Genomic DNA, 22,095 nt, shown 5'->3' with positions numbered 1-22,095 from the left:
ATAACACATTTGGTATAATTTTTCCTGCAGCTACATTATTCAATAAATAGGACATTAATCTCTGTGTGGTGGGAGGGGGTATTTCATAATTACGTGCCATTTTTACTGATATACTATTTTTAATTTCTTTTTTTATCTGCACAGGTTTTATGTCCAAAATTTCATATTTAAATATAATAAAAACTGATTTGAAAAAAATAACATTTAATATATAGAATGAAGCTTTAATGTATATCTGAAGAAGGTGATCTGGATTTGTTGTAAGATTTTTAAAATGCAATTTTCAATCTGATTCCTTTCCATAGTTTAAATCTCATTATATTTTGTTTTTTTCTCTTCAGCTTAGAATATTGTTTAGATATTTTCTCTAGGACAGTATATATATATATATATATATATATATATATATATATATATATATATATATATATATATATATATATACTGCTCAAAAAAATAAAGGGAACACAAGATAAGACATCCTACTATTAAATTATTAAATACAGTACACTGTGTTGTTTAAGTGTTCCCTTTATTTTTTTGAGCAGTATATATATACATATACATACACACACACACACACACACGTCTAATTTCCCAGTTATTATGGTTGATGCATGTGGATTTTGGATTACAGAGTTGCAAATACTTATTTTATCAAGTATATTGCATTATACTGATGTTTTGTTTTTACATAAGAAAGGAAATACGCCTTGAAAAAAAGCATTAAATATATTTTGTTTTAAGTTGTTTCTTTTAATTCTTTTCATGTTGCAAAATTAAAATGATAGGGCTATCATATTGGGAGCACCTTCTTCCATGGTGCAGAGCCCCTTCAGCTGAGGGCAATGAAGCAAATGAGGTGGTCACCAGAATGCAGGTGAAGGCAATCTCATTTGGAACCAGGCTGAGCACTTGGAAAAACACTTTAGCAACTCTTTTTTGATGGCAGTGACAGCAGGAAAAAAAAAGGATTTTTCTTCCACATTGCTCCTTCTCAGAGTTTCCCTGTGAAATATTCTCAAATGATCCTTTTAGGAACAGCACTTAGAGATCATATAAACAGTGGTGGGATTCAAATAATTTAACAAATGGTTCTCAGAACAGAACCCTTTAAGAGTTTTCCCACTGATAATTAGTTGAGCTCTGTTTAGCTGGACAGGAAAAAGTTCCAGAGCCACAACCCCAGCTAATACTTGGTGACCTCACCCCCTTTTCCTGTATGCATCAAACAGGAAACTAGAGAGATGAGGTATCTATTCCTGAAATTACCTCTGAGAAGCACACACCTAGTTTTCGCCTGAGTGACGTGTTCGAAGGTGCCGTGTCTCCGTTTGGTTTCCGTCACTCCTCTCTTGAATGAAAACCAGACATCTTCCAGAAAACATAGATTTATCATAACCAGTTTGCCAAACTCAACAAAACAAATTACGTATCGGTTCTGCTGAACCAGTGTGAACCCGCTGAATCCCACCATTGCATATAAAACCCTCAAACACACTGTAACATGCTCATTGGATATTTTATTGGCAAAACTGATCAAGTTCATTGTGACTTAGATTCTAAAGTTCTAAAGTGTAGAAGAATCCATGTCCTTGTTTAGTCATTTATTTGGACATGTTTTAATTGTTAAGGACTGATTATGAAAAATTTGGCTAAATACATATGTACTTTGCCATTTCTCCTTATAACTTATTACATCTAGTAAAGTATGAGAAGCTATAAATTGGCAAGTTGGCAATTAAAGGAGGCTGTAAAGAGATTGATCCTGGAAAAACTGGATCCAGAAATTCTAAATAATTATAGCTACTTGCGAACTTCCTTGGCAAGGTACTTGAGCATGTGGTAGCTGATCAGATCCTTGGATCTTTATTAATGGATGAAACTGATATTCTAGAGTCATTTAATTGTGGTGTAGACCTGTTTCCCCTCTCTTAATTTGCTTTCATTGTAAAGATAATGATTCATTCTGATATTTCTCATGGACCTCTCAACAGCTTCTGAAACTATAGTACCCTGCTGGGGAGACTTCATCTTGATTGCTTGACTATTCAGGTAAATTCCCCAGCTGAGTGGGTTTACCAAAAGAATGGTACTTTTCAGCAGAGGGACCCCGAATTCGTAATGTCATCCTTGCTAAAATATGTCTGATGCCATATTTTTTGGTGTTTGGGGGGCAATTTTATTCATTTTATTCTGAGCAGACATTTTAATGCAGGGGTGTCAAACTGGCAGCCTGTGGGCTGGATGTGTCATATGCAGGCCATGCCCCCCCCACTCTGAAAAGGCAAAGAATGTCACAAAATGTCATGATATGTCACATGATGTGATCAAGTTTGACACCCGTGTTTTAATGTATGTTTTTAATCAATTGTTTTAACTGATTGGTTAAATCAATTAAAACAATTGGCTTTAACTGATTGTTTGCTTGTAAACTGCTTAAAGATTTAATAAAAATTGTTTTAAACAGATATTTCCACTAAATAGATATGGTGGATAAGCTTCTGATACTGGCATTTTTTGTGACAAAAGCATAAAGAAATATAACATCAGATATGACTTTAGCAAGCCAATAGAATGATTTCGGATGGTTATTCATTTGATGATGCTAATAAGAACCCTCATTTTTCAGTAGTGATACAAATGTGATTCATGATATAAATCCTGGTTTTGGGGACAAAACTTTACTACATACGAGGGGAAGGGAAAACTTTTTGGAGGCTTATAATTAATATAAATATACAAGAATGGTTTACACACTTCACTAAGGATGACATGTGGAGAGACCAATTCAGATTGTTAGTTATCTGAACCCCCAGATACTTAATACTGTTGATCACCTCTACATCCTTGATACTAAGTAGAGTATGATTTTGCTGGCTGTTTCTAAAATCTACAATGATCTCCTTTGTTTTATTAACATTTAGAACCAGGTTACTTTTATTGCACCAGTCCACCAGGCCATTCACCTCTTTCCCATAAGCATCTTCATTGTCATCCCGGATAAGACCCACCACTGCCGTGTCATCCTCATATTTCACATTATGAAAGCAGATTTGGCACAGCAGTCATGGGTGATCAAGTTGAACAATAACGGACTCAAAACACAGCCCTGTGGGGAGCCTGTACTCAAGGAAAAGGAGTTGGATGTTCTTCCAACTCACACAAACTGGGGCCTACCAACAAGGAAATCAAGTATCCAGTTACATAAAGGAGTATTAAAACCTAATAGGCCCAGTTTGTTCACCAAATGCTGAGGGATGATTGTGTTGAACGCTAAATTAAAACCAACAAACAGCATGTGCATGTGAGTACTCTCCTCCTCCAGGTGAGCCAAGTTAAGATGAAGCACACAGGAAAGTGCATCACCTATAGAGCGGATCTTCTGATAGACAAACTGTAATGAGTCAAATATAGACGGAAGGCATGAAACAGCTTTTCGACTTTCCACAGGACCTTCTGAATAGCAGTTGTATCAAACCTGAGCACCTGTTCATCAGGAAGGGAAACAGCCTTCCTTGCTGGAAAATTGTGGGCTCAAATGAAACTTGTTATGTCAAGCCATATAATAATGTACAATCAAAAATAGATCTGATAATATTTTTATAATGTTCTTCACAAGTGATTTGAAATATATATTTTAAGACCCTTGCAGCTTTTTCAACATAGTACAGTTAAATACTTAGGAATGGGATTGCAAATGCTTTGAGAATGACAAGACATAATCACATGAAGAAGAAAAAAAACATTTGGGGTACATGTTGATTTTGGTTAGTTACAGGCCCTCCTTCTGATTTGCATACATAATCTGGAAGATTCAGATTAGGTAAATCTAGTTTAGAAGTTACATTACAGTATCTGAATTTCTGAGGCCTCCATGTAACACATTATCTTGGGAATAGAACAAGAACTAATGGATAAGAACTTTAAGAGCAGATTTCAATTATATATGTCAGGAGAAATCTGCTAATAATAAAACTTTTCATCATAAAGCCTTTGAGAAAGGCTTTGAGTATTCCTTGATGGGAGGTATTTAAGGCAAAGATTGGATAATTTTCTATCCAAATTGCTGTCACAATATTCTGCATAACTGATCTTACATGAAATAGAGTAGATGACTGTTAAGATCTCTTTCTATTCTATCCATTTGCTATTTAAACTCTCACTGTAGGGATATTTTCAGACCAGTCAAGTTCATTAGGTCTATGCAGCTGGTCCCATTGCTTATTCTCCTTCTCCTCTTCCCAACTGCACTGATTAAATAAGAGATACATCCTTATTATCTTTCGTAACCCTGCATCTCCATTCAGTCCCTTTGGTATTCTGTTGTGTTTTGTTTGGGCCACTGGTTAATTATAGAAAAACTGGAAGTAGCAGAAAGCTGCTTCTTCATCTGTACAAGGCATGGAGCTTGTTACCAGGTTGGCAGGTGCCTGGTACTGCATTTGCAGACAAAAGCATCTCCCATCTAGTGACCCTGAGGCCTACTGAACTACATCTTCCTGGCTCTTTTATAAGTACCTTTTTGTGAGTACCCATGATGTATTTAAAATTAAAATAAGACTGTGGGAGAATGGACCAATATCCTGTACAAACGATATATCCAATTTGTGAGTAAATGAAGGCAGATGTAACTTGGACTTTTCCAAAACATCTTTTTTTTTTGCTTGCTTGTTTGTTTAATTAATTTTGGATGATGGGAGATGAGCAATAGCAAAACCTCCTTAATGAAGCATGGAGGCAAATAAATTGATTGCAAGAAGAGCACAAAAGTTTCTTCTAGTCCTTACTTTACCTATGAAAGCATACCTGAAAATGAAACAAAACAAACCCACCCACTGCATTGGTGTTTCTCCATTCCAATAGTGTTGGGTCACAGGTTCTTTGGATTACGAAGCAATGACCACACCCATACGAGATGTTAAAGCTTTAATCCAAGGCAATATGAGAAAATAACATGAGGCAGGAATCAAAGAATATTCAAGGATACAATAAGAAATAAAAGAAAACTGATGCACATGAATCATTACCGAGGCAGAAGGGGTTGAAACATTTATAAAGTCCAACTTGAAGAGGTAACAAATGTTATTTGAAGGGTTGCATCTCCCAGATTACATCCACCCAGTCCAGCCAGAGGGACATGTTATAGGTCCCATTTGCTAAGAGGTTCCATCTGACAGAACCCAGGGGGTGGGTCTTTTCTACTATAGAATGTCCCCTCTGGAACATCATCTATCTACCCCTCCCCACTGAAGTGAGATTAGCCTGAACCCTATTGAGATTTAGAAAATCTCTTAAAATCTGGTTTTAAGAGCTTAAAACAAGCTTCAGGATCTCAGGGAAGTAGAGAGCTCACAAGGTGGATATATTGTTTGTACAGGATATTGATCCATTCTCCCACAGTCTTATTTTAAATTTAAATTTTTATTTTTTTAAAAAAATGTATTGTTTTATGTTGTTTATTTGATTGTTTTATTATATAGTACCCAGAGTCATATATGTGAAGTGCACAGCTATATAAATTTAATAAATAACTAAAATAAAATAACACTTAGAAGCACTTTAGACAGATGCTTCTCTAATTCCTTGAAAAATAAGGCGATACAGGTCAACAAGACTTTCAGGATCCTGTTATTATAGACAGACTCAGTAAAAACCTTCCAGTGGAGTTGATTTCCTAGTCTGCTCTATCTATTGGGGCTGACAAATGCATACTAAACCATTAAATGGGAATATAAATTCTGTTTACCATGTGTTGTGATTCAGCGTCAGCCTGTGGTTCCGGCAGCTGAGTCGGATGATTCTGAAGAGGAGGAGGAGGAGGGGTTTGGACAGCCTTTGGTGTCAGAGGGAGGTTCTGATGCACTGTAGGACTCTCAGCCTGGCCCCTCCCATCTTGTTCAGGCTCAGCTGTGTGAGCACGAGGGATTGGAAGAAGACGATCCACAGCTGGCTCTGTTCAGGGATGCTAGGAGCAGGAGGCAATCTAGCAGAGCAGAACAGAGGAAGGCAATGAGGCAACTCGGGAGAAGGCAATGAGAAGCCACGCCTAGGGACTGCTGATAAAAGGGGAAGGTGTGGGAGGTGCTGGTTGCTGAAGGCAACCGTTTGAAGATCTTCTGCTAGAGTCCTGGTCTGTTATTCTTGTTTAACTCTTGTTTGAACTTTTGGTTTAACTCTTGTTTGAACTTTTCGTTTAACTTTTGTTTGAACTCTTTGTAAATAAATTTGGTTGGGTTTTTTCCAGCCTGTTAACTATAAAAAGGGGTTGTCCCTGACATTCAAACAGGGCCGGTCATAGGCTGGAACAGAACACCATGCATCTAAGGGAAAGAAATACATACCACTATCTAATTCTTCTTTGCCAATCTTGCAGCAAAACCACCAGCACTACACCAAGCAGATAAGGAATGGATAAAACTACAGTCCTATGAAACTGGAAAAAAAAGTCAATAAAATCATCACTCTATCAACTTTTGCCTTATTAGATAGGATGTAAATATCTAAGGCTTTTTTAGCTTGTAGTTTGTTACCCATTTAGTCCAAGTTTAATACAACTAATTTAAAAGGCTGACATAGTTCATGTTCATTAGTTGGGGTAAAAAATGGAGAGTTTTTGTGCTTGCCTAGAGATCATTTTAAAGAACTGCATGGCTGCACCTCCATGCCACAGAATGCTCATGTCTAATAAACAAAATGTATTGTTATATGTGGATGACCATAGCATTTGCACAATTTTCAGACACAAAGGTATAATCATTGGGCTGAATACATCACTTGGATTAATTTGCCCAATGAATCCTTTCAATTAATCCCACATCAACAATGTTCATTCTTAATCAGATTTGGAAAAAGAGCCCTGCTGTTTCAAACTGTTAGAAAGTCTGTGCATTTCTTGTTTTGGAAATATTGATTTAATTGTTTCACTTGTGGCTAGTTAAAAAATAATAAGCAGCAATCTCTATTGCCCCCACCACCCCAGCTTTAATTAATATGCATGTTTATTTAATTTGTCAGGAAAAAAACTAGCTGAACAAATAATAGAGTATCACCCAACAGTAAATTTTTCTGCAAAAGCTCCTTTGAATTGAATTGGAGGCTCCAGGAGTTTTTGCCTATTACACCAATTTTTACACTACCGTATGATAATACAGCTATAGCTATATAGGCTACAGTCACAGAGTAGACATTACTGAGCTCACAAAGCTTTATTTTTTAATGGATAGACTTATATAGCAGTGTTCTGTTTTATGGACAATGCATACTGGCTTCCAATTATGGTTAATTAGAAATAGTTGCACTATATCCCTATCAACCTTTATTTAGGGCTTTATGACCTGTGAATGCACAGGTGTGATCCAAAACCTATGGACCCACATTTAGGAGCCACTATATCAGGGGTGTCAAACTGCCCGCCTGTGGTCTGGATGCATCATAGCAAAACCGTGCCCACCCCATTGCCGGCAATGGCAAAAAAGTCACGATACATCACGGCACATCACATGATGTTGCGAGTTTGACATCCCTGCACTATATATACTGTATTTTCTCATAGTTTTAGCAGCCATTAGAGAACTAATACAGAGACTTCCGGTTTGCCACCGTGGCCACCGTGGCCATTTGGAAAGCGAGCTCTGTCTTCCATGTCTGATTTCCCTTCAATGGGGGACCCTGGAAAGGGTCAAAGGTTGCCCTGTAGGGGCAATGAGCAAGGAGGGGACCCCTGCTTGATTGCAGGAGGGCGGCAGCCACTCCACTCGATCCAAGGCAGCCCTCCAAACTGATGGAGGAAAGACCGGCCATAGCAATATGGCCCATTGTTAGGCTGCAGACAGCCAAAGTCAAACTCATCATCAAGCACTTCGAAAGCAATGCGGATGAAACTGGGTGAGATCTGATCTTCTCTTTACCCTAAGTACCTTCTCTTCCTGTAAAAGCTGCTCGAAATATCTTTCCCCCTGTGAGGAGAGAGGGGAGGGAAATTCTATCCCACCCTCTAAGAATAGTGGCATCTGACTATCCAGGGGAATCAAAGCATTAAAAGAACAATTTTAATCTAATTGGATTTATATGTTCCTGAAACTTGGGGACCAAAATTTTCCTATTTTTACTGGAGACTCTTGTTTTTATCTACAAAAAAGAAATAAAATTGGGAAAAGGATTAGAAAATTTGTTATTTCCTAAAAGAGACTTGGCTTGAAGCCCAGACCTTAGATAAGACTTTTCTGACCTTGGCACCACCTGTGAGAGACTTAGCTGTAAGAGAACAGCTGGGCGGCATAACTGGCCTACGTGAACTGTGAATGTAAACCTTTACTGACTTTCAGAGTTATATGTGGGAAATTGCTTTCCTATCTCTTTACTTGAGGAATATTGGTCACTATATGAGATGTTGAAATACCTTGGATTATAAAATTTTGCTTGACAAACAACTTTTACTAGAAAGACTATTTATAAACATGTGAAAGAGATGGATGAAGACCAGGAAAACATTCTTTTCATGTGGAAAGCAATGCATGAAACCATTCTTTCAACTTGTGATAAAATAAGACCTAACATAAAAGTTCAAGATGCCAGCTTAGATATACAAACCCAAACTTTGACTATAACCAAAGAACCAGCAATGCAGAAGATAACAGAAGAAATGGGACAATCAAATATTAAGACAGAGGACTCAATTGACCAACAAATACAGCTGATGGAAAATCCAGAAAAGGAAGCGACAACACTGAAAATGGAAATGACTTTCTGTTTCAAAAACCCACTGTGATAATATGAAGTAATTAATTTCCAAATAAAATCAAAATACATCAACTTGCTTTGGCTTCTCTGCATTTCAACTATTTTCTAGGAAGAAAACAATTGCTCCTATTTTTATATTTCCAAAGGTTATATTTCTTTCATTCTTTTCCTATATTCTAGCAAGTTCTCAGTGATTCGAACCCCAGAAAAAAATATATATAGTTCCCCTTTGTTCAAAGATTTAATGAAATTTTCAGAAGTTCATAATTCAAATGAAATATGAGAGACTGAAGGAAAATACATTAACTTCAGAATGCTTTGCTGCTTTTCTCACATTCCAACAAGCTATGGAATTAATTTGTTACAGTCTTGCTGGCCATTAACTTCAGAAACTTAAAATTCACATAATGCTGCCCTTTAGCAAAAGATTCCTCTGCAAGTTGTTAGGATCTATACCCAGATCCTTGTTTTATTTTAACAAGCTTCTGTTAGATTCGGCACTGTTTAGAAGTTCATGGAAACAAAATACCGAAGTGCAGAGACGCTAAACCCAACTGGAGTTTAGTATCGCTTTGTTTTTTCTATTGCACTATAAATGATAGGATTGTATCTCTTGCGAGTGATTTACCGTACCTGCCTCTTAAAAACCTGTCAGGCCAACTAAAAATTGTTTCACAAAATTAAATAATTAAAAAATATAACAAAAATAATAATGAATGTTAATATAAAAGCAGGATACCCTATAGTTAATCCCTAAAATCTCAGATATGAATTATTTTCACCTAATTAATCATATTTCTATTTCATATTATTAAAGGTAAAGGTTCCCCCGCACATGCGTGCTAGTCGTTTCCGACTCTAGGGGCCGGTGCTCATCTCCGTTTCAAACTGAAGAGCCAGCGCTTGTCCGAGGACGTCTCCGTGGTCATGTGGCCAGCATGACTAGACACCAAAGGCGCACGGAACGCTGTTACCTTCCCACCGTAGTGGTCCCTATTTTTCTACTTGCATTTTTACGTGCTTTTGAACTGTTAGGTTGGCAGAAGCTGGGACGAGTAACAGGCGCTCACTCTGCTACGCGGCACTCGGGATTTGACCCGCCAAACTGCCGACCATCTGGTCGACAAGCTACAACCTTTTTTCTGTGTGATAGAAGTAGGTGAGATTTGCAAAATAACAAAGAACTTATTGTGAGGGGATAAAAATTGTGCAATGTCAGAGCAATAGATGTAGCAGCATTAACGTTTATTATTTACTGTGTCAAATAAATGGTCTGACATTTGATGCATAGTTGAAGTTTAAAGAGGTTTCAGATTTAGTTCTGGTGAGATTTGGAGGAGCCCAGCTTTGATTTCGCCCAAGGCAGCCCTTCTAATGAGTTTGGATTTCCATTTAATCCCGTGCTGTTCCTAATTTTAGTGGATTTGAAGCCAGAATATTCCCTCTTAAAGGGAGCTTTCCCATATTTTAATTTATACGCAACTTGCAAACAATGAGACTAACAGTTGCACACATGGGAAGTAAATTGTTCCCAGATTCACTATGACTCTATGTTCCTAGACTGATAGATGGGGACTATGAAATATAATTTTATGCTAGAATTTTACTTCCCCTCACAAATTGCAAGCACCAGTGGGCATTTACAATTGCCTGCTTGAATGTGCTGCCTTCAGTGCAGTGCTCCTGTCAGGTACATGACAAACAATAATAAAAGTACTGCCAAAGAATTTGCCCTTGTAAATCCAAATGAAGTTGAATCTGTCATGATCTTCCCTACTGCCCTTTAAGTAGTGATTCTCATGCCTAAGACAGCTCCTCTTCTGAGGGATCTCTCAGATAGAAAGCTACCTTTTTGAAGATGAAGGTGTAGCTTAGCCTAATTCTTGCTATCATTTATATTACACATAGGCTGGTTCTAGAAAGCTAAGGAATATTAAGCCTCATTTGAATTCTCTTGTTGATGACATTGTCTCTTATTTACGTCATATAATAATCCTATGCTAAAGTTTTGTATCTAATTACTACTAATAGTTAAATTACCTTTTTTGAAATTAATTCTGATAATAATTCTGATAGATCCATATCTCACAGATTCCCATATAGGTTTGCTGGCCCACATGCTTCCTAATGTAAAATAATCATTTACTGTATAATATCTAGACCTCCACTTTAGACTGATATCTAGAGGAGGGGGGAAGGGGGGAGAGGGATAGGGAGGGTTAGAAAGGGGTGGGGGAGGGGGGATTGTTAAAGTTAAAATGTACTATAAAACTTTTTAAATAAAAAAAAATCTAGACCTCCCCCTTTTTCCCCAGTTATTTTTTTTCTGTGTGCGGGTATAGGGGAAAAAAGAAAGAAATTCCAATAGACATGTCTATAACTATGCCAAAGGAAGATATAGTTTTGTTCTTTTAAGCTGAGAAAATCTATGAGACTATGAATGAATTAACTTCTGGTGTGTGTGTGTGTGTGTGTGTGTGTGTGTGTGTGTCTGTGTCTGTGTCTGTGTCTGTGTGTAAAGCTTTGGATTTGATAGCCTTCTATCAAGTTTTCTTGCTTTTGTCCTTAATTACTATGTGTATAGATTCAACAGTGGAGTTGATAAAACCAGTTGGTAATGTCGACCATCCCACGTGGTTCATACTATTCCAGGCTCCTGAGACATTCTTCTATTGCCAAGTGTACATTTTATGGAGCTGATACGGATATGGAAATAGCAAAGTCAATTCTAACACGTTCACACACAAATAGCATAGTTAAACGTTCCCCTTTTCCCTGGCCCTCACATTGTCACTTTATTTTCTCCAATCAGTTATGTTCAGCTTGTTTTGAGAACAAACCCTTTGTCTAGTGGATTTTCCTAGCAGGTGACCTTGGGACGCTGGTATGTCTTGCCATCGAGTTGGTGCTTTCACATTCTCTTACTCCCTCCCTTGCATTCCAACTCATTCCCTTCCCGCTGTGGCTTCTTGTCTGGCTGTGAAAGGGGTTTGCAAAGCGAGCCAAGCTTCAGCCATGACAGATACTTTATTTCCATTCCCCTTAAATGGATTTTTAAACTTATAGTATGCACCTTTGCATTTATTATTGTTGTTGTGTCGCGGGTTCTTGCTCTTTTTTAATTTGAGGCCTGCTTCGCGAAGCCTCTGCAAAACAGCCCTGAGCCTACTGGCTAGCACTTCTGGGGATTCCCCTGCAATAAGAACATCATCAAAATAAGGGCAGACGCCCTAAATACCCTTAAGTGTATGCTCCATGATCCCCTGGAAAATGCCAGGTGCAACACTGACTCCAAACTGTAAGTGTTTAACTTTGAAAGCCCCCCTGTGAGTCACGATTGTCTGAGCTGCGGCTGTGGTCTCATCAGCCGGCAATTGCTGATAGGCCTGTGCTAAATCAAGTTTAGCAAAAAATAGTCCCCCCTTGCAAGGAGGCTAAAATGTGGTTGACCACTGGGACGGATAAGCATGTTGCTTGAGGGCCTTATTTAATATGTATTTATAGTCAGCACAAATGCGAATTTCCCCGTTGGTTTTAAGTGGGGTGACAATAGGAGTTTCCCACTCCCCACCATCAACAGGCTGTAAAATGCCCTGTTCTACAAGCTTATCAATTTCTGAATCAATTTTATGTTTTAAGGCAAAGGGGACCCTACGAGGCTTAACCCTGATTGGGACTATGTTGGGATCTAGCTTAAATGAGATAGGCGGGCCTGTGTATGTTCCTAGGGCTCAATCAAAAACATTTGCATAGTCTTTGCATACTGATGCGCGGTCTGCAATTTGTATCCGATTGATACCAGTAATCTGAATACCTAAGGCATCAAACCAATTGAGTCCAATGAGACTCATTCTCTGGCCCCCTACTACTACTATGACATCCAGGTGCCCAAAATACCCCTTAAATTTTACCATCAAAGTGGCTTCTCCCTTAACTTTAACTTGAGCATTTTGAAAGTCACTTAGGATTATGTCTGAGGGCCTTAGTTTAGCCCAGTTGTTACTGCAACTACACACGAAGTTAAAAGTGTCTTGAGAAATAATGGAGACTGCAGAGCCAGAGTCCAATTCCATCTTACATGGAACTCCTTGTAGCTCTACCAAGAGTCTGAGTTTAGGTTTGAGGGGGTGTCGGGCCCCGGTGCAGCACACGCTTCTACGGCTTCTGAAAAACCCCACACTAACTGGATCCTGGGCCCCAATACCTCTCCTAGTCAGTTCTTCCAACTGGTGTTTGGGTGGTCGGTCTCTCTGGCGGGCTCTGAAAACCACTGCAATGTGGCCTGTCCTTCCACAAGCTCTGCACGTGGCTGATTGGAATCTGCAATCGGCACGAAAATGGTTGCCGCTGCACCCTTTACATCTAGGAAAGAGAACTGCCTTGTAATTAATTGTTCTCTCGCTGCTGGCTGTTGCGGTGTTGCGCGTTGGGTTGCTTTTGGAGTCTGTTGATTCCAGGCTCTTCTTCCTCAGAAGATTCTTTGGTGCATTTGGCATCCTCATGGTGGATCATTTCTTCATGCTTTGTCATTTTGGCAGGCTGTACCATTTGAACTGTGCCCCCAGTTGCTTCGTCAGCCATTACTTCATCTTGTGCTTCTGAAAATGTTAAGTTTTGTCTGGCAAAGAGTCTCTGCTGAAGCGTTCGGTCCCGTAGGCTGCAGACGAGCCAGTCTCGTAGTCGCTCTTCTAAGTTTGAAAATTTGCAAAAGCGTGCGGCCTGCCTCAGGCCTGCTATGAATTCTGAAGCTGATTCACCAGGTTGCTGCACTCTCTGGTCAAACTTGAACCACCAAGCCATTTCAGATATCTTGGGCTGGAAATGTCTGGTTAGCTTCTTTTTGAGGTCTGCGTAGGAGACTCCTTCTATCGGTGTCAGAGCAAAAAGGTTCTCGGCCAAATCAAAGGTTGCTGGACCGCACAGGCAGAGTAGCGTTGCGGCTTTCAGTCCTTCTTCCGTGATCTGGTTTGCCCGAAAGTAATTTTCCACCTGTGACAAATAGAATGTCCATTCCTCTGGGTGCTTCATGTTGAATTCTCAAAGTCTCCCAACCTTTGGCATTCTGTCTTTGCTGGTTCCTGCATTTTCTTCCGAATCCTGCTTCCCAGGCTCAGGGATTGAGTCCACTGAGCATGAGGTTGCTAGTGTAGCTTGCCAGCCAACCCTGAGAGAGGGGGACAGAAATGCCTTTTCCCTCCTGTGTGCACTGCCTTCCCCTCATAGACTTCAACTCTTTTTTAGGGAAGCAGGATACCACCTTCGTCGCCAGTGTTGTGTCACGGGTTCTTTGGCACAGGAATGAAGACGAGATAATTGAGTACAGGAAAACTCATGGTTTATTTCATGCAGAGTCAGAACTGGGGAAATGGCTGCAACTAGCCGCAATATATAGTCTAGCCCCTAGGCAGCAGTCAATAGGTTTGAAGGTACCATTGCTGCCTAGGGATAGCAAATAGCAGCACTGGAGACTTGTAGTCTGGGTTGCTGGAGAGCCGTTAGCTGCTCCAGCAACCCACGTGGTATTACTAATGAGCCCAGTACATAACAATTGTGTTCTGCTTTAGAACATCTGCTTTACTTTGCTTCCATGTATTGCTCTATATTTCAAAGTTTCGAGCCTGTTGGAATTCCCAGATTCCTAGAAAGAGGATATTTTTGTAACTTTAAATCTCCCTGTGGAATAGAAGATATAGCCTGCAGGCTGGGGGAATGGTATGTATGGGGAACAACAGGCTTTCTAAGGAGGAGTGGGGGCCTCCTTGGTATTTGGGGGTTTACTATCTTTGGTCTTGGATGCGGTTGCAGTGTCCCAGACGGACTCGAGGCATAATCTGGGAGTTATCCTGGACTCACAACTCCTGCTCAAAGAGCAGGTGGCAGACATGGCTAAGAAAAATCTTTGTTCAACTTTCTGTCATTACTTGTGCCTTTTCCTGCATCAGGAGCCTCTCCTCCCAGTCACTCAGGCCTTGATCATCTCCCATATGGATTATTCCAATGTGCCCTACATGGGGCTACTCTTCAAGAGTATCCGGAAGGTGCAGCTGGTGCAGAATGTGGCCACATGTGCAGTTTTGGGCATTCCAAGGACTATACATGTAACAGTGTGAACTACATTGGGTGCCAATTTGCTTCCAGATCCACTTCAACATGTTGATTATCATCTTTACAGCCCTTTATGGCATGGGATCAGGTTACCTGAGGAACTGTCTCGTCCCAGTTATATCAACTTGTTCCAGTCAAGCAGGGAGGATTATAGACCCCATTATTTAAAGAATTTTGACTTGTGGGGCCTAGGAACAGAGCCTTCTCTGTTGTTGCCCCCCACCCTATGGAATATCTTGCACCCACTCTTTTCTGAAAGAGTATGATGACCACAGAGACATCCTCAGACAAGCGCTGGCTCTTCGGCTTTGAAACAGAGATGAGCACCGACCCCTAGAGTCGGAAACAACTAGCACGCATGTGCGGGGGAACCTTTACCTTTATCCTCTACTTTCCAGCCCTATTACTTCAGTAAGTACTACTGAATTTTGAAGTAGCCCTGTAATTGCTCCCTTTTACTAAGCAGCTTCTCTGGCTCTCAGTCCTTATCAATTTCTAGGAGAGAGAAAACAATTGCCTATTGCTGTCTAGCTTGGTCAGCATCTTTGGAGGGATTGTGAGACTGTAAGGCTCTGTTACTCCTTTCTTAGTTGTAGTAACTTCCAAGTCTCTTTCCCTACTCTTTTTTTGACCTCATCTCTTCCATGCACAATTAGTTGCTTTTCCAACATGCTCACCTTTCTCTCTTCCACCAACACCCAAATGCCTTCAATATTTCTATTCTGTCTCCCAGAATACAGGTGTGGTCCACTGCTTTCTTAAAGTTCCAGGGAACAATCCATAAGGGGGGGAAAGCAGCTTTGAGTCTTTCCTTTTACAGTGTCAGATTTAAGTGCTGAGGGATATTTGAACAACCCTGCATAACATCATGTTACATGGGTGCAACTATGATTTAGATACTAACATACCTAAGAGCATTTGCCATGTACAAAACTGAGAGTATATCTCCAGTCCAAATTGGAATACATGCTCCTTCTCTCCTCTCAGATAGGAGTGGGAATCATTAAATATGCGAATCTGAGAGGCTTTTATCAGTCTAAAGTGGAAACAGGCAAACTGATTGAGGAATAGAATCAATGGTTTTATCTTTGTTCATCAGAGCTAGCTGAGATGTTAAGTGTAAAACAAAGGAGATGGGAAAATTCATCAAGTTTCAATTCCGTGTTTTTACAAAAATGCTAGAATTCAAGTACAGTATATTCACTTTATTATAGATTTTTTCTAAATCAACAAATAATCATTTGTTTCTCATATTCCTACATTTCTTGGTGATCTGCTGAAGAGCAAAACTTTTAATTTCTATATATCCTGCCTGTTATAAAGCCCCATTGCATTTCCAAATATTCTCATTGTCCTTCTCATGCCGTTTTAATCAGAATTCTACCGCATGACTTCCCAGGCAGATTTAACAAACAAGCCTGTTTGTATTTACTCATGTTACCTTTCTCTTTGTACAATCCGTTCATCTGCAGACTTCTCACCCATGATAAATAAGTCATTTAGCCACTCTAGTAGCCAATCTTTTTTTTTTATTGAAAAGTTTTAAGATACAATTTTCCTTTAAAAATCCCCCCTTCCCCCTCCCTCCTCCCCCCCTACCTCCCCCCCTCCCCCCCTCCCCCCCGACTTCCCAGAGCTAAATACAAGGTATATATATAAAAAGCAATCATAAACAATCATATACTAACAACTATAAACTCTAAAATCCATCACTCTCTAGCTTATATAGGATAAAACAAGCCTTAGTAATATTGAATATGTATAAAAAGAAACTAAAATAAGAAAAGAAAAAAAAACAAAAAACGAAAGAAGACTTATTCAAATGCTACATAAAACTTCTTAACCCTATACTTGTTCTGGATAAACTCAATCCATTTTCTCCATTCCATAATATAGCGTTCTTGCGAATGATCTTTCAAGCCTGTTTGTATTTACTCATGTTACCTTTCTCTTTGTACAATCCGTTCATCTGCAGACTTCTCACCCATGATAAATAAGTCATTTAGCCACTCTAGTAGCCAATCTTTTATCTAAGTTATCTGCCTATTCAAAAGCTGAGGGTGAAAACCTTCTACCAGAAATACCTGGAAAAATCAGTGAAACGATGAAACTGATGTTTTAATATAAACAGTAAAATAAGGAAGAAGCTCAGAAAGATTTTTTTTAAAGAAAAAAAATCCTAGTGGGACCCAAACCAGCATTATCTGGATTATGAAGCAAGAACTTAATTGGACATACTAAGATGAAGGTGGATCAAAAATATAGAAGAAAGGTGTGCCTTTAAAAAAAATGTTGTCTCTGCATTTTGATGCTTTAACTTTGTAAATATAAATTCAACTGAACTTGGAATATATAATTTAATCTTTTAAAATATATTTGCAGATGCCTGTAACAGGGATAGGAGAGTAGCAAACCTGCTCCTGGAAATGACTAGAGAAGATAGGGGCCAGGTTCCATAGTGGCTTAGCCCAAGGAAATAGGGGAATCCAAGCATTGGATGTTGGGTGAGAGAAGACTTCCTGTAATGGGAAACTACCTCCCCCTAGACCACGGGTGTCAAACTCGATCGCATCATGTGACGTATCATGATGTATTGTAACTTTTTTGCCTTTGTGGAACCGGGATGGGCAGGCCTCCACATGACGCATCCAGCCTGTGGGCTGCCAGTTTGACACTCCTGCCCTAGAGCAATATTGCTCGACCTTGGGAATTCCCATGAATTCTGGGTGTTGAAATCCGTGCATCTTAAAGTTGCCAAGGTTGAGAAACACAGCCATAGAACCAGGAGTAAGGTTTTTTTTATTTATTTATTTTAATTCCATTTATATCCCGCCCTTCTCCGAAGACTCAGAGCGGCTTACAAGCTTAGCAGTAGCCTTCATTCTATGTATATGCCTGCTTATTAGGGCTTTCACACCTCCCCCAAGCGGCATTATTACAAAGTCAGCTTATTGCCCCCAACAATCTGGGTCTTCATTTTACCTACCTCGGAAGGATGGAAGGCTGAGTCAACCTTGAGCCTGGTGGGACTCGAACCTGCACTAATTGCAGGCAGCTGGTGTTACTTAAGGAGGCATTAGCCCACTGCTCCACCAAGGCTCTTGGTGTCAACTCTACAATGAGCATGGCTGCAGCCATTTTTCTTCCCATTCTAGATTGCCACAGAATGGAGGGAGGGGGCTTGCCCAGGTGCTTAGTTAGTCAAACTAATCTTCTGTCCCTTGGGAACCAAGGTTATCTGCTGCTCCCAGGGCTAGGGACTGGGCATGGCATAAAAAGCCCACCAAATGAGTATACTGGGGAACGTAGTTGCTTGCATAGTTTTGTGAGTGGGACATTTAGCTTTGTAATTGGACAATTGTTACTTGTGTATTCATATTTGGTTTCACTTTTGACCGTGCAAATACTTTGTAACTAATAAACATGTTCTTTGAGGAATTTTCAAGCCTTGGAGCTCTGCTTTATTTGTCTTTGTCTATCGGAACCATGACGCTAAGCTGATAATCAAAACACATATCCCAACAATTGAATAGTACCAGCAAGTTGGAAAACATCTGAATGGCTGTATTTACATTTCCCATCAGATGCAAATTGGGTCTTCTTGAAATAAGTCCAAACCAATGCATATCTACGTGATTACATGACCAACAGGCTATGAGAATGAGGGGGGAGAGAAAACAATAAATAATGTGCTTTTGAACAGATATTCACGTTAATGCTGCTTGCACAGGGAAATGCCAGCAGATTGCATCTGAGAGGAGACAGAGCTGGAGATGCACCTCATCCCTTTCACGGCACTTTGAATATTTTTTCCCCTTTTTTGTTTCCACATCATCATTCTCCTTTTGCCAGTTTCCAGTAACCTTAGCTTAATAACTTGTCCGTAATTAAACGTGATTGCTAAGGCTATTTTTACCTAGCTGGCATTCCTCAGCATGCTGGCTAGCTGTGTGTAAGGCCCAGGGTAATTCCTTGCCTCTGCCCTACCCACGGCCTCCTTCCCCATTGGCACTGCTCTGATTAGAACTGACAACAGAAAAACAGGCATGTTTCCTGGAGAATTTACCATGTTAGAGGATGAAGCTCTGGGGACCAAGAGCAATAGAATCAGAGGTGATTTTTTTTTAAAAGGGTTCCCAAGCTGATCATTTTCAAATGTTAGTTGGATTCTCTGGGCGGGGGCAGGGGGGTGGTGGTAGCTCCAGAGCCATCCTTTCTGGGTTGAAATGCAGAGTATATTTGAAAGCAGCGTGAGATTTGGTCAAAATAGATTGTTCCCTTGGGAGGCTGAGTGTTCTGAATCTCTGAAGGTTTTGTCCGGCCTCATTTAGAAGAAATCGTCATGTGTGGGATAAATCTCCATTCCAGTGTTTTGTCTTGCTCAGAAATATTCCTTTGGCAACCATTTCCTCTTCCACATTGCTGTGCTGTTATTCCCATTGATGGACGCTTCCTTGATCTACCGTAAAATAAATTCAGCAGGCCTGTTTTGGCCCTGCATTGCAAAGTTCAAAGGCTGCTACCCTTTCTATAGGCCTTTCTGATCTGAGATAGCTTGGCGTGATTTTTAACTGTTTCTGTGATATTTGAAATATTTGTGTGTGTGTGTGTGTGTGTGTGTTTTATTGTAGTAACCATCTTAAGTTTGCAAAAAAAAGTCAAAGGGTAGGATATAAATCCTAGAAGTAAAGCCACAGAGAATTATTGATCTTTCTGGTATACTGTAGTCATTAGGTAGCCCTGGGATTACTATTATCTTAATGTAGTCTGCTGTCATTTAAGGCGGTAAAGGTCTATGGAGCTCCCTGACTATGGTCGATGCTGTACTGCCATCCTTCAAACAGAGCAGTGAAAAGGGATCCCCACCCTGTGGGGATTGTATGCAAAGGCTGCTTCTTCTCAGGCTGACTGCCATTTATGGCTCCACTCCACTCCACATTTTTCCCCCATTGGCTCTTCTCAATCTTCAGATTTCTGTCAGAATATTATTCCATTTCTGGAAAGTCTTTACTGAGATATTTTCAGACCAAAATATTTCTTCGGGGATTCCTCTTTCTTTTTCTCTATATAATTCCATTCATTTCCTGCATATCCATACCATATATCCCTGGCTAGTAATTGTGTTAAGAATGTTGTGGGGAAGTAGAGTCTGTTTTCAAGAAATATGCAATCTCAGAACAAACATACGTAGATGGCTCTCAAAAACAGATACAGTCTATCAAGGGAGGGTTGTGTGGATCCAGATTAACAGTTCTTATGCACCCAGACTGGGAGAGCTTAAATAGATCTCACTGGCAACCAGGCTAGTGAATTGCTGGCCAGATTTGGGGAAAGAATAATGGATGATCATATTGCAATTCTAAAGCATGGAAAAGTTTTTCTAAAGAGCTGTAGGAGCTTCCCTTATTTGAACTATGTTTGGATGATCTCATGACATCATCTCTGTTTAAACATTGTAAAGTTGTCTGTTTATTTGAAAATCCCTTGCTGTTTTCATCTGAAATGAAAGCAAAACTGAACCTTTCATTTGTAATAGGGTAACTCTGCAGAACATGTGGGAGATTTGTTCTCTTGCTGATGGGGATCCCTAGCTCCATGGTGGCGGACCTATGGCATGGGTGCCACAGGTGGCACACAGAGCCCTCACACGTGCCATCGCCCCAGTCCTAGACCTTCAGCTGGGTATTATAAAATCCTTTCGCTTTAGGCCTCTGCCACTGTGTACAAAAAAAGGATCAATCAATCAATTTCAACTTCTCAGGGGGAAAAAAAAGTTCTCGCAAAGTTGGAATTGATTGGTTGAACTTTTTAGTCCTGCCCAGTTTGCCGTTAGCACTGCAGCCATGCCCACCCAATGGGCCACGCCCACCCAATTGGCCACACCCACCCAAAGGGCCATGCTCACCCTTCACCCGATGATACATAAGTGGGTTTTGGGTTGCAGTTTGGGCACTCGGTCTCTAAAAGGTTTGCCTTCACTGCCCTAGCTCATCCAACACTTTCCCCCAGGTTCTGGCCTTCACTAAGGTAAAGGTAAAGGTTCCCCCGCACATATGTGCTAGTCGTTTCTGACTCTAGGGGCCGGTGCTCATCTCCATTTCAAAGCAGAAGAGCCAGTGCTTGTCCGAGGACATCTCTGTGGTCATGTGGCCGCCATGACTAGACGCCAAAGGCGCATGGAACGCTGTTACCTTCCCACCGTAGTGGTCCCTATTTTTCTACTTGCATTTTTACGTGCTTTTGAACTGCTAGGTTGGCAGAAGCTGGGACGAGTAACAGGCACTCACTCTGTTACGCGGCACTCAGGATTCGACCCGCCAAACTGCCAACCTTCTGATCGACAAGCTCAGCGGCCTAACCCACTAAGCCACCGCGTCCCTTGGCCTTCACTAGCATACTTTTATAAATCTTTTAAAAGGTAATGGTGAGGGGTTTGGTAGCTCCCACTTATAGAAACCACTCCACTCTATATCCACATGCATGTAACAGTACTGTGTACAGTAGAGGTAAGATTTTTTGTTCTTTTAAGGTCAGTGATAACAAGGGATGCAGTGTGACTGAGAGTAACACAGTAGTATGGAAGCAGCCATACAAATTCTTGCACAACACACCTTTCAATCTCTTGGAACACCTATTTAGTCAGCTGATTAAGTCTATTGTCACATTAGAGGCTAGGTTCTAGAACAGACATGTCAAACACAAGGCCCGGGGGCCAGATCCGGCCCGTGAAGTGGTTTCATGTGGCCCGCGAAGCCATCCTGGAAACTGAGGGAACGGGCCCCACTGCCTTGGCCCTGGCCCAGAGACCCTCCTTCTGCCAGAGACCCTCAGATCTGTCCCACTCCTGCCTAGGCCCCCATAGGCACCCTTGATGCGAACGATGTAGAGCTAGCCACGCCCACCCAGTAGGCCGTATGCACTCTGGCCACATCCACCCAGTAGGCCACACCCACCTGGCCCCCTGAGGGCAACCACAATGCTGATGTGGCCCTCAATGAAATTGAGTTTGACACCCCTGTTCTAGAATGCAGAAGAAAAGTATAACTTAGCACATCTCTTAATACTGAATTAAAAACACAGAAGAGCTAGTAAAGGGATAGAGAGCTGTGATGAATAGAATCCGTTTAAAGCGTTCATGATTGGAGATTTGTTCTGTGTACAGTTGGCACCAAAGGTACAGAAAATGATGGATGCAGATTAGAAATTAACAGAGGCAGATGGAGTTTTTAATTATATTTTAGAATATAC

Source organism: Vipera ursinii (genome assembly GCF_947247035.1).
Source record: "Vipera ursinii genome assembly, chromosome: 3".
Taxonomy (NCBI): domain Eukaryota; kingdom Metazoa; phylum Chordata; class Lepidosauria; order Squamata; family Viperidae; genus Vipera; species Vipera ursinii.
The sequence above is the reverse complement of the archived record's forward strand: the minus strand, read 5'-3'. Positions refer to the sequence as shown.